The 14,026-nt window shown below is 41.3% G+C and overlaps 1 protein-coding gene and 1 long non-coding RNA gene across 16 annotated transcripts in view; one reads left to right on the top strand and one right to left on the bottom strand.

Moving 5' to 3' along the window:
- The window catches only part of LOC105463230 (calcium/calmodulin dependent serine protein kinase), a 412,561-nt gene that overhangs the window by 124,143 nt on the left and 274,392 nt on the right, over nucleotides 1-14,026 (bottom strand). The gene's annotated exons all lie outside the window — the stretch shown is intronic.
- LOC105463224 (uncharacterized) overlaps nucleotides 1-14,026 on the top strand; it is a 35,453-nt gene that overhangs the window by 20,101 nt on the left and 1,326 nt on the right. The window contains exon 2 of the long non-coding RNA XR_011618127.1: nucleotides 10,515-13,717. This is a non-coding gene — a long non-coding RNA (uncharacterized lncRNA). The remainder of the gene's footprint in view (nucleotides 1-10,514; nucleotides 13,718-14,026) is intronic.

The raw sequence follows: 14,026 nt of genomic DNA, 5'->3' as shown, positions 1-14,026 counted from the left end.
TGATACTACTAATAATAATGTAATATGCATTCAGAAAAAATTCAATAGTAATGTGCCTTGCACTTTAATGAAGTACATGATTCATAGTCCCTTGTGCATATAAGATTTGGAAAATACGTGTAATTGGTGTGTTCATTTCCCAAAATTCAAATTGATTAGCCTGATATAAATATCCTTTTCACTTTTCAATTTTTTTTAATGACAATATACTTTACAGTCTATATATTAAGGCTACAGAGGGTGTGAGAAGAGCTCAACCATCTGTGAGGAAAATATACTCTTAGATGCTCTACTTTTGTTGGAATAAATATTCACACCAAGTATCATTAATTCAGAGAGATAAAGGTGTTAAATAGATATCATTTAACAGTCATAAGACATTAACATATTCCTTGGTCTAACACTCAAATTCTTTTTTGATGTGAAATAAGTAAACAGAACTTTCTTTGGTGGTTTTATCAAAGAAATAATTCCTGTTTTATTTAATTAAAAAACTTTACTTTTTTTTTTTTTTGAGACAGAGTCTTGCTCTTTCACCCAGGCTGGAGTGCAGTGGCACAATCTCGGCTCACTGCAAACTCCACCTCCTGGGTTCACGCCATTCTCCTGCCTCAGCTTCTCAAGTAGCTGGGACTACAGGCGCCCACCACCATGCCCTGCTAATTTTTTTTTGTATTTTTAGTAGAGATGGGGGTTTCACCATGTTAGCCAGGATCATCTCGATTTCCTGACCTCATGATCAGTCCGCCTCGGCCTCCCAAAGTGCTGTGATTACAGGCGTGAGCCACCGCGCCCGGCCTAAAAAAGCTTTACTTTTATTTACTTTTTCATGTTATATATTTTCTTTTTTTATTATTATACTTTAAGTTCTAGGGTACAAGTGCACAACGTGCAGGTTTGTTACATAAGTATACATGTGCCATGTTGGTGTGCTGCACCCATTAACTCGTCATTTACATTAGGTATAGCTCCTAATGCCATCCCTCCCCCACCCCACCCCATGACAGGTCCCAGTGTGTGATGTTCCCCACCCTGTGTCGAAGTGTTCTTATTGTTCAATTCCCACCTGTGAGTGAGAACATGTGGTGTTTGGCTTTCTGTCCTTGCGATAGTTTGCTCAGAATGATGGTTTCCAGCTTCATCCATGTCCTACAAAGGACATGAACTCATCCTTTTTTATGGCTGCATAGTATTCCATGGTGTATACGTGCCACATTTTCTTAATCCAGTCTATCATTGATGGACATCTGTGTTGGTTCCAAGTCTTTGCTATTGTGAATAGTGCCGCAATAAACATACGTGTGCATGTGTCTTTATAGCAGCATGATTTATAATCCTTTGGGTATATCCCCAGTAACGGGATGGCTGGGTCAAACGGTATTTCTAGTTCTAGATCCTTGAGGAATTGCCACATTGCCTTCCACAATGGTTGAACTAGTTTACAGTCCCACCAACAGTGTAAAAGTGTTCCTATTTCTCCACATCCTTTCCAGCATCTTTTGTTTCCTGACTTTTTAGTGATTGCCATTCTAACTGGTGTGAGATGGTATCTCATTGTGGTTTTGATTTGCACTTCTCTGACGGTCAGTGATGATGAGCATTTTTTTATGTGTCTGTTGGCTGCATAGATGTCTTCTTTTGAGAAGTGTCTGTTCATATCCTTCACCCACTTTTTTAAGGGGTTGCTTAATTTTTTCTTGTAAATTTGTTTGAGTTATTGGTAGATTCTGGATATTAGACCTTTGTCAGAGATGGGTAGATTGCAAAAATTTTCTCCCATTCTGTAGGTTGCCTGTTCACTCTGATGGTAGTTTCTTTTGCAGTGCAGAAGCTCCTTAGTTTAATTAGATCCCATTTGTCAATTTTGGCTTTTGTTGCCATTACTTTTGGTGTTTTAGTCATGAAGTCCTTGTCCTGAATGGTACTGCCTAGGTTTTCTTCTAGGGTTTTTATGGTGTTAGGTCTAACATTTAAGTCTTTAATATGTCTTGAATTAATTTTTGTATAAGGTGTAAGAAAGGGATCCAGTTACAGCTTTCTACATATGGCTAGCCAGTTTTCCCAGCACCATTTATTAAATAGGGAATCCTTTCCCCATTTCTTGTTTTTGTCAGGTTTGTCAAAGATCAGATGGTTGTAGATGTGTGGTATTATTTCTGAGGGCTCTGTTCTTTTTCCATTGGTCTATATCTCTGTTTTGGTACGAGTACCATGCTGTTTTGGTTACCGTAGCCTTGTAGTATAGTTTGAAGTCAGGTAGTGTGGTGCCTCCAGCTTTGTTCTTTTGGCTTAGGATTGTCTTGGCAATACAGGCTCTTTTTTGGTTCCATATGAACTTTAAAGTAGTTTTTTCCAATTCTGTGAAGAAAGTCATTGGTAGCTTGATGGGGATGGCATTGAATCTATAAATTACCTTGGGCAGTATGGCCATTTTCACGATATCGATTCTTCCTATCCATGAGCATGGAATATTCTTCCATTTGTTTGTGTCCTCTTTTATTTTGTTGAGCAGTGGTTTGTAGTTCTCCTTAAAGAGATCCTTCACATCCCTTGTAAGTTGGATTCCTAGGAATTTTATTCTCTTTGCAGCTATTGTGAATGGGAGTTCACTCATGATTTGACTCTCTGTTTGTCTGTTATTGGTGTATAGGAATGCTTGTGATTTTTGCACATTGCCTTTGTATCCTGACACTTTGCTGAAGTTGCTTATCAGCTTAAGGAGATTTTGGGCTGAGACGATGGGGTTTTCTAAATATACAATCATGTCATCTACAAACAAGGACAATTTGACTTCCTTTTTTTCTAAATGAATACCCTTTATTTCTTTCTCCTGCCTGATTGCCCTGGCCAGAACTTCCAACACTATGTTGAATAGGAGTGGTGAAAGAGGGCATCCCTGTCTTGTGCCAGTTTTCAAAGGGAATGCTTCAGTTTTTGCCCATTCAGTATGATATTGGCTGTGGGTTTGTCATAAATAGCTCTGATTATTTTGAGATACGTCCCATCAATACCTAGTTTATTGAGAGTTTTTAGTATGAAGGGCTGTTGAATTTTGTCAAAGGCCTTTTCTGCATCTATTGAGATAATCAAGTGGTTTTTGTCTTTGGTTCTGTTTAAATGATGGATTACATTTATTGATTTGTTTATGTTGAACCAGCCTTGTATCCCAGGGATGAAGCCGACTTGATCGTGGTGGACAAGTTCTTTGATGTGCTGCTGGTGCTGGATTCGGTTTGCCAGTATTTTATTGAGGATTTTTGCATCGATGTTCATCAGGGATATTGGTCTAAAATTCTCTTTTTTTGTTGTATCTCTGCCAGGCTTTGGTATCAGGATGATGCTGGCGTCATAAAATGAGTTAGGGAGGATTCTCTCTTTTTCTATTGATTGGAACAGTTTCAGAAGGAATGGTACTAGCTCCTCTTTGTACCTCTGGTAGAATTCGGCTGTAAATCCGTCTGGTCCTGGACTTTTTTTTGGTTGGTAGGCTATTAATTATTGCCTCAATTTCACAGCCTGTTATGGGTCTATTTAGGGATTCAACTTCTTCCTGGTTTAGTCTTGGGAGGGTGTATGTGTCCAGGAATTTATCCAGTTCTTCTAGATATTCTAGTTTCTTTGCGTAGAGGTGTTTATAGTATTCTCTGATGGTAGTTTGTATTTCTGTGAGATTTGTGGTGATATCCCCCTTTATCATTTTTTATTGCGTCTATTTGATTCTTCTCTCTTTTCTTCATTAGTCTTGCTAGTGGTCTATGAATTTTGTCAATCTTTTCAAAAAGCCAGCTCCTGGATTCATTGATGTTTTGAAGGGTTTTTTGTGTCTCTATCTCCTTCAGTTCTGCTCTGATCTTAGTTATTTCTTGCCTTCTGCTAGCTTTTGAATGTGTTTGCTCTTGCTTCTCTAGTTCTTTTAATTGTGATGCTAGGGTGTCAATTTTAGATCTTTCCTGCTTTCTGTTGTGGGTATTTAGTGCTATAAATTTCCCTCTATGCATGGCTTTAAATGTGTCCCAGAGATTCTGGTATGTTGTGTCTTTGTTCTCATTGGTTTCAAAAAACATCTTTATTTCTGCCTTCATTTCGTTATGTACCCAGTAGTCATTCAGGAGCAGGTTGTTCAGTTTCCATGTAGTTGAGCAGTTTTGAGTGAGTTTCTTAATCCTGAGTTCTAGTTTGATTGTATTGGTCTGAGAGACAGTTTGTTATAATTTCTGTTCTTTTACATTTGCTGAGGAGTGCTTTACTTCCAACAATGTGGTCAATTTTGGAATAAGTGTGATGTGGTGCTGAGAAGAATGTGTATTCTGTTGATTTGGGGTGGACAGTTCTGTAGATGTCTATTTGGTCTGCTTGCTGCAGAGCTGAGTTCAATTCTTGGATATCTTTGTTAACTTTGTCTTGTTGATCTGTCTGATATTGACAGTGGGGTGTTAAAGTCTCCCATTATTATTGTGTGGGAGTCTAAGTCTCTTTGTAGGTCTCTAAGGACTTGCTTTATGAATCTGGGTATTCCTGTATTTGGTACATATATATTTAGGATAGTTAGCTCTTCTTGTTCAATTGATCCCTTTACCATTATGTAACAGCCTTCTTTGTCTCTTTTGATCTTTGTTGGTTTAAAGTCTGTTTTATCAGAGACTAGGATTGCAACCCTTGCTTTTGTTTGTTTTCCATTTGCTTGGTAGATCTTCCTCCATCCCTTTATTTTGAGCCTATGTGTGTCTCTGCACGTGAGATGGGTCTCCTGAACACAGCACACTGATGGGTCTTGACTCTTCATCTAATTTGCCAGTCTGTGTCTTTTAACTGGGGCATTTAGCCCATTTACATTTAAGGTTAATATTGTTATGTGTGAATTTGATCCTGTCATTATGATGTTAGCTGGTTATTTTGCTCGTTAGGTGATGCAGTTTCTTCCTAGTATCGACGGTCTTTACAATTTGGCATGCTTTTGCAGTGGCTGTGAACTTTAAAAAATTATATAGCTGGGACTATAGGTGCATGGCATCATGCCTGGTTTTTGTTTTTTGTTTTTTGGGTTTTTTCTGACACAAAGCAATGGTATTATGACTTTGGGTAGCCGTCATTGCAAAGTTTTCCTTTATGTTATTTCCTTTTTTTTTTTCTTTTTGTGGAGACGGGGTATTGCTCTTATCTCCCAGAGTGGAGTACAGTGGCATGGTTGTAGCTCACTGCAGCCTTTCACTCCTGGGCTCAAGTAATCCTCCCACCTTACTCTAATTACTTAGAGTAATTACTCAGTAATTACTTACTCAGCCTCCCAAGTAGCTGGGACTACAGGCTCAAGCCACTGCAACCAGTATCATTTTATTTCTTCAACTTGCAAGTTATCCAGGAGTTTTTCATATTTAAATTTCAACCATTCTAAAAAAATCCCTCTTACATCGACAGTAATGATTTACAAATACACATGGACAAATACTGAAATATAACATAAGCCTGCTCATACCAGCTGGATAACATTCTAATTGAGTTTTTCCATCTTCAGATGACATAAGTAGTGAAGTTAAACTGTTGTTTAGACATGGCATGTGATACTCAGCTCAAAGAGCTGTCTTAAACTTTTTCATTTAAGTTTACTGACTTTTTTTTGTCTTTTTCATGCTAGAAATTTATTATGCATCAAGCTCAAATTACTTAGAACAAGAACTATAATCATTGGTAGGAACAAAATAAATACGCTATTAGCCAAGATAAGCTTTGAAAGTCACTGTAAGTAGGTAGTGTATAATGTTAAAACTATCTTCTAAAAGATTTGAAAAATGACTAAAATGGCTGCCATTTTCATTGTTATTTGGCATTTAAACTAGCTTTGAATGAACAAAAGATCCCTGTTATGGAGAAAGTGAGAAAAGTAAAGGAGAAATAGGAATTACCTCTAAACTGTTCATTACGTATCTGGGAGGGCAAAACAAACAAACAAAAAACAAAACAAAACAAAGAAAGTATCTAAAAATTATGCACTACTCTTTTCTGGGGGAAATCAGGAATAACTAGCACTGAGTATCAGAGGGGTGAATGCATATTTGAGAAGTAGCAGTCCTCCTACCTCAGGCTCCTGAGTCGCTGGGACTACAGGTGCGCACCACGAAGCTTGGTTAATTTTTTATTTTTATTTTTGTAGAGATGGGATTTCCCTATGTTGCCCAGGCTGAGAAGTAATATTCTTTTTTTTTTTTTTTTCTTTTTTTTGAGACGGAGTCTTGCTCTGTCGCCCAGGCTGGAGTGCAGTGGCCGGATCTCAGCTCACTGCAAGCTCCACTTCCCGGGTTCACGCCATTCTCCTGCCTCAGCCTCCCGAGTAGCTGAGACTACAGGTGCCCGCCACCTCGCCCGGCTATATTTTTGTATCTTTTAGTAGAGACGGGGTTTCACCGTGTTAGCCAGGATGGTCTTGATCTCCTGACCTCGTGATCTGCCAGTCTCAGCCTCCCAAAGTGCTGGGATTACAGGCTTGAGCCACCACGCCTGGCAAGAAGTAATATTCTTAAGGAGAATCAAGATCCACTGAAATCTCAAAAGTGTCCTGTAATACTATTCCATGTCATGGCCTTAAGATACATTATTAATCTACTTTTAAAATATTTTATTGTTTTGCATAATATGAGGAAGTAGCATGGTATAATAAAATGAACATTCATTCATTTATTAAATCACTAATATTCATTGAGCACCTACTGCATGCCAGATACATTCTAGGTGCTAGACAGAAGTGAACCAAGAGCCAAAAATCCCTACACTTACGCAGCTTATATTTTATGAGGTAGACAGACAATAAACATATAAGTAACATATGGGTATGTCTTAGGGTGACAGATGCTATAGAGGAAAATAAGGCAGGAGAAGGGGGATAGGGAATACTGGTGGCATTCCTTCCCCTACATTTTAAATAGGGTGGTCAGGGAAGGTCTTACTAAGAAGCTGATACCTAAGCTAAGACCTGAAGATGGTGAGGGAACAAGCCATGATATCTGAGGGAAGAGTATTCTAGGGAAGGGTCATGCAAAGGTGCTGAGGTGAAATGTGCCTGCAGTCTGAAGAACAGCAAGGAGGCCGATATGATGGGAATGGAGTAAGAAGGGAGAGTAGGAAGGGGTGAAATGAGTCAAGTGTCAGGAAGCCAAACTGTATAGAGAATTAAGAAAGAATACCTAGAGGGAGAGGCCTGGATTCAGGAGTCATTGTTGTACAGATAGCATTTAAAGCCATCAAAACTAGATGAGCTCTCCAAGGGCAGGGAGTGTAGATGGATGTGATATTGTGAAATATATATTTGGTCTACAACTCCGTTTCCTGGAATGCAATTCCTAAAATCCTTAGAATGGTGTAAGGGCTATCTTTTTGTATGCTAATAATTAACTGATGGCTGGCAGCCCCTAGGCAGTTGCAGGATGAGGGCTGGTCACAGGAAAGAACAAGGAGGGATGAGAGGGTTGGGACTTTTGGCCCCACCCCCAACCTCCAGGGAGGGGAGAGGGGCTGAAGGTTGAGTTGACCACCAATGGCCAATGGTAATGAAGCCTCTGTAGAAACCCAAAAGGACAGGGTTCAGGGAGTTTCCGGATAGCTGCACACATGGAGGTTCCTGGAGGGCAGTGCATCCACAGAGGGCATGGAAGCTTCCCACTTCACCCCTACACCTCCATCAATGCATCTCTTCATCTGTATCCTTTGTAATTTTCTTTATAACACAATGGTAAAAGTGTTTCCCTGACTTCTGTGAGCTGATCTAACAAATTAATGGAACTCAAAGAGCAGGTGTAGGATCTCTGATTTGTAGCCAGTCAGTCTGACGTTCTGGAGGCCTGGACTTGTGACTGGTGTCTGAAAGGGCGGGAAGGGGAGGCCCTGGGGACCAAGCCCTCAACCTGTGGGATGTGATACTATAGTGTCAGAATTGAATTAGGGAATACCCAGCAGCAGGGCTGATTACTTGCTTCTTAATGGGGAGAAATTCCCACACATTTGGTGAAAGAAGTCTTGCGTGTTGATTGTTGTTGCTGTGTGGTGCGAGAACAGAGGAAAACAGTTAGTGTCAGTGAAGTAGGGTTTGCTAGAACGGTCCTGGCTCACAGAAATATGTGGTTTGGGAAGAGAAAGAATGAAAGGGTGGGAGATGAGGAACCTTTGACTCCTGGGTAGACTACGTGATCTTCCATGGTTTGGAGCTGCAACTGTGCTGCAATCAATTACTAAAGGTAAAAGTTACCAGTGGAATTTAGAGATGGATCCAACTCAGGGAGTTGGTTCACTGGATGCATAAGGATATGCAAACTAGAAAGAAAAAGGTGAAGTATTCAATCCCTTGGTGGTGGTTGTCTGTAATAGCTGAACGGAAATGAAACAAATGCTGGATGAGGCCTTGATGCTAGATCAAGCTCAGCTTTCAGTCTGTCTGAGCCCAGGCCACTAGCCTCCAAGCTGACCCCCAAAGGAAAAATTATACAGGGATAACAGTACCTCTACTACCTGTGGTTACCATGACGGTAGTTCATGTGAGAGAAGGGCAAAACCAAGAAACTATTGAAACCAGAGGTTACAGTGTGAAGAAATTGTCTCATTTCATAGATTGGTATAATCAGTTTACTGAAAATCCTTTATTAAAATGGATTGTGAGAGTAACTCATTTAGGGCACTTTCTTTGGTTTTAAATGTCGCAGAGTGGACAGGCATGTTTGGGTTGATGCAGGACCCACAGCTCACTATTGAACAATCACAATGGGTATAATGTGATCCATACACACAGGAAGTTATTCCTGAGGGAACAGTCAGCCTAGTGAATGGAATAAAAGCCACTGTAAGGTCTGTATACCCTGAGAAGGTAGAGACTGTCCAACTCTACCTATAAATGCCAAATGGAGTACCCCAGGTGAAGCAGCTCATTTGGTTCCTATGCAGGCCATGTGGGACTGGCTTTATGATGACTGGGATATTTACTCACTGAATACATCCATTGCTCTGGTTGTAGTAAATGCTATGGCTAAGGGAGCCTCTTTTGTATGGGCACCAATGAAAACATGACTGTAATTAACAAAAGACTGGGGAAAGGCAGAGGGAAGAGTCACAGGACTCATCCCAGGAAGGTGGAAAGTTTAAATGGTTATTAAGAAATAAGGTGAATGAAGAAACATTGATTGGGTGAAACTAAGAGAAAAAAGAAAGAGGAGAATCATGGGACTCATCTCAGCAGGGTGGAATCTTTAGAGGGCTATTAAGAAATGGGAAGAATAGGGCTGGATGCAGTGGCTCACACCTGTAATCCCAGCACTTTGGGAGGCTGAGATGGGTGGATCACCTAAGGTCAGGAGTTTGAGACCATCCTGGCAAACACAGTGGAACCCCGTCTCTACTGAAAATACAAAAAATTAGCCGGGCATGGGCGTAGGCACCTGTAATCCCAGCTACTCGGGAAGCTGAGGCAGGAGAATTGCTTGAACCTGGGAGGTGGAGGTTGCAGTGAGCTAAGATTGCACCACTGTACTCCAGCCTGGGTGACAGGGCAAGACTCTTTTCTCAAAAAAATAAAAAATAAATAAATAAATAAAAAGAAATGGGATGAATAAAGTGGAAATTGATGGGGTTAAAACAAAGATCTCAATATAATACTATCAAAGGTTGGTAGGGAGCCTCTGCTGTTCTCCCAATGTTAAGGGGTTCCAAACAGGTTTGCTGTATTCACCCCAGTTTGGAGAAATTGAAAAAGTCAGAAGGCAGAGATTACAGTGAGAAAGCTGACCAACAATTACTTGGGGTAATGTTGAGGCAGGTTAATCAAGACAAAGATTGACAAAAGGAGCAAGGTCCCTCGGCTCAACCCGCTGTTGCGGACTCAATGCTTTTTTTTTAAAAAAAAAAAAAAAGAAAAGGGTAAAAGTAAGGGTTGATAGGAGTATGAGATTTGGAATGTTTAAACGGGATATACATAAATAAGTTATGTCTCCTTTACCTAAACATTTTATGGAACTGGATAACTATGACTGGGTGGGGGACACTTCCCCTACTCAGTATTGTAAAACAGAAGAAGTGTAAATCTGCACTTCAAGCAAATATTAATTGGACATGCTAACTAGGCACCAGTAAGATTGCTTGAGCTCACACAGTGTAGAGTAGAGAAGCTGAAGTGCTAGTAGGGACAAATTCTCCATCTGCTTGCCCTTTGCAGGGTGTTTACTGGGGCTTACGGCCAAAGTCTGTGAGCATCTCCCAGTGACAACTACTGGAAGTTTGCACTAGAGAATTTCCACTTGGGGGCATTTACTACCTTGCTATGGGACATTAATTGAAGCTAACCCCTATGACTGAAGGACATAAAATGATCTTGACACTTGAAATACCCATGCTTTCTCACATGATGTCAGAGAAACATTCAAATGGGGATGGCAGTGCCCAGAATAGTTCCATAATAAAATGGAAATGGTTTATACAGGAGCATCCTCCCTGGGAAGTGCAAGGAGGAAATACTCTCAAGCAGGGAGCCTCTTTTTCCCTAGGACTGACTCCGGAACTGTGTGAGGGACTGCGGGATTCTACCGACCCTTGGACGGGGCCCCGTGAACAGCTCTCAACTGACAACAAAGAGCTGCCTGGTGTGTGGATGACAGTTCCAAGGTGAACAATCCTGTTTGGAAGGATGCCACTCTTGATCAAAGAAGGTAAGATCAAATTAGCTTGGCGGCTGAATTGCATTCTGAAGAAATGAACACAGGCAAAAGCCCCTGTGTTTGATTTTTTTACTGACTCAGTGGCCTGGCCACCTGGTCAGGCAGAAGGACAGTGGAAACCTGGTCTATTTATTAAAGGGATGCCCATATGCAGAATGGCTATATGGAAATTTGAGGGGTGCAATAATTAGAATATGTTGATGCCCATCAGAAGAGCCTCTTTCTGGGTTCGGATTGACATTGATTGACATTGACAAGCAGAGAACCCTGCGTGCTCCCTTGAAGTGGCCACCTGGGTCCATGAAATGAGTGGATAAATGGGTACTGCAACAGTGCAGAGATGGCCTGCATCTAGACAGGTTTCTTTTGCACCATCTCAGGCACAAAATGCCAGTAAGAACTGTTCTGTCTGCCAGCAAAAGAGACAGACACTGCCCATGGCTGTGGGGCAGATTTCCTGATGGGAAAGCCCGGAACAAGCTGGCAAGTGAGGCTGATGCTGGTAGCCCTGGGAGGCCACAAATCGGTTTTGACAGGAGTGGACACTGATTCTGGACTGGGCTTTGCTTGCCTGGTGGAAGATGTGAATTATGAGAATGCCATAAAAAAGCCAGGACAGAAGATATTGCACAGATTTGGAGAGCTGAACACCATTTCTTCAGGCCAAAGAACACACAGTACAGCCCATAATGTTCCAGCAGTGGGCAGAGATATTCTTCTCAGAGTAATAGTTTGATAGAGACTAAAATGGGCAGTGAAAACATTGGTTGTCTAAAACAGGGGGAGATGAAAGCAAGAAGGGCTGGCTTACTTGCCTTTACCAGTGTGTACTCACACTCAACATGAGTGGGGCTAAAGGAGTGTCCCCACTAGATATTCTTTTGTTTTTCTGATTGATCTGGGGAAGAGAGGGTGGTGGAGGATGCTGGTATGACTATGCAATTCTTGACAAGAGGGGAGTATGCTGATATAATGACTATACTTCTTTTCTTTCCTTCTTTTCCATATTACCTAAACTCCCCCCACCCCTCCCTATGCAGTGGTTCTAGGACCAGAGCCATAACTACCAGTGTTAGAACCAGGGATGATTCCTAAACAAGAAATTGTAACTATGTTTTAATTGTAAAATCCTAAACAAGAAATTGTAACTATCCTTTTAAACCTCGTGTCAGAATTCCTAAGGACCTGATGGGGGTAAGTTGTGCAAAATGGGTTAATCGTGAATGCAGCTATATTGCCTGGTGGTAAAAACGGTCCACTAAATTGGCACCTATGTAACCTTAGTCTCCCTGCATGGGAATGGACTAAGGAGGAGGTAATTACTAGACTAATATTGCTGCCTGCCATCTAGACCAGCACCGTGTTGATTCTAATGTTTCTTCCAAAGGTTATTAATAAAGTGAAGAAAAAAAATTAACAGCTGAGAGTAAAAGAATAAATAAATAGGTTATGAATTCAGGGAAATCCATTATTACATTACATTAACACCTTGAAAGAGACTCAAAGCAAGAAAGGTTACTGTCTCTTAGCTCAATTATATCAGGTTTCTGAAAGGGTGAAACCAAGACCATTCCTGCTTTTAGAACCTGACAAGATCAATGGAAAGCCTGCAAACCTGAGTGGCCTCATGCTGGGAGACCTATTCATCATTATGATGATGGACTGAACTAATTATTAATGCTTGACTGAGATTCTAGTAATGTGGCAGTGTCTTTTGAGTTACATATTCTTTTATATTTCTTTTGTTTGTTTGAGACAGAGTTTCGCTCTTGTAGCCCAGGCTGGAGTGCAATGGCATGATCTTGGTTCACTGCAACTTCTGCCTCCTGGGTTCGAGTGATTCTCCTGCCTCAGCCTCCCAAGTAGCTGGGATTACAGGCACCCGCCACCACATCCAGCTAATGTATATATTTTTAGTAGAGATGGGGTTTCACCATGTTGGCCTATGTTCTTTTAATGTAAGGAATCCAGGTTTGAAGACCAGAGGTATACTGTGAAATATATATTTGGTCCTCTAGCTCATTTCCTGGCATACAACTCCTAAAATCCTTAGAAACTCCAAAGATGTCTGATGGCTGGCAGCCTCTAGGTAGCTTCAGGATGGGGTCACAAAGACCCAGGCAGGATTAGAGGGTTGGGACTTTCAGCCCTATCCCTCAATCTCTGGGGAGGGGAGAGGTACCAAAGGTTAAGTTATCACAAATGGCCGATGGTTTAATCAATCATGCCTATAGTAATAAAGCCTCCACAAAACCCCAAAAGGACAGGATTTGGGGAGCTTTTGAATAGCTGTACACATGGAGGTTCCTGGAAGGTGTTGTGTCTGAGGCAGGGTATGGAAGCTCTGCTCCCCTCCTCTCCTATAACTTGTCCTATGCATCTCTGTATTTATATTCTTTGTAATATCCCTTGTAACAAAATGGTAAACATGAGTAAATGTTTCCCTGAGTTCTGTGAGCTGCAGTAGCAAATTAACCACCCCAAAGAGGAAGAGGCTGTGGTGTCCCCAATTTGTAGTTGGTTGGCAGAAGTTTCAGCGGCCTGGACTTATGACTGGTGTCTGAAGAGGTGAGGGTTGTGGGACTGAGCCCTCAATCTGTGGGATCTGATGCTATCTCCAGGTAGACAGTGTTTGAATTTAGTTGTGAGGACACCCAGCTGCAGTCTGCTGCAGAGTTGATTGCTTCCTTGTTGGTGGGGAGAAATCTCCACACCTCGGGTCACAGAAGTCTTCTGTATTGATTGTTGCTGTGTGGTGTGAGTAGTTTGAGTTTTTTCAGTTTCAATAGAGAAAAAGAGGAGGAGCAAGGATGGAGGCCTATGGCATTCCAGTGTGAAGAGGTGGGAGAGGGGAGATGAGGAAGAATCAGCAGGATCTGCGAAGGAGCAGCCAGAGAGGTAGAAGGACAACCAAGAGAGCAGGTGTCCCAGAAGCCCAGAGAAGACAGTGTTTCAGAAGGATGGATGCCAAATGTTGCTGACAGGCCAAGAACAAGCCCTGGGATTTGAACACTGGACTTAGCAATATGAAGGTCAGTAGTGACTTGACAAGAGCTGTTTTAGTGCAATAAGTAAGACTGTGATATTAACTAGACTGGGTTCATGAGAAAGGAATGGGAAATTGGACAATGTGAGTAGTCTATAAAACTCTTTTCAGGAATTGCTGTCAAGGGAGGCAAAGAATAGGGGCAAAAGCTGGAGGGGGTTGTAGGGTCAGGAGAAGGTATATGTCTATATAAGTGTGTGTATAATACAAATAAACTATAGCATGTTAAATCCAACAGAGAGAGAACTCTGATGATGCAGGAAGGGAGGAAGTTGTTGGGTCAATGTGGTCAAAT

Source organism: Macaca nemestrina, chromosome X (assembly GCF_043159975.1).
Source record: "Macaca nemestrina isolate mMacNem1 chromosome X, mMacNem.hap1, whole genome shotgun sequence".
Classification (NCBI taxonomy): domain Eukaryota; kingdom Metazoa; phylum Chordata; class Mammalia; order Primates; family Cercopithecidae; genus Macaca; species Macaca nemestrina.
This window is presented reverse-complemented; position numbering and strand designations above follow the sequence as displayed.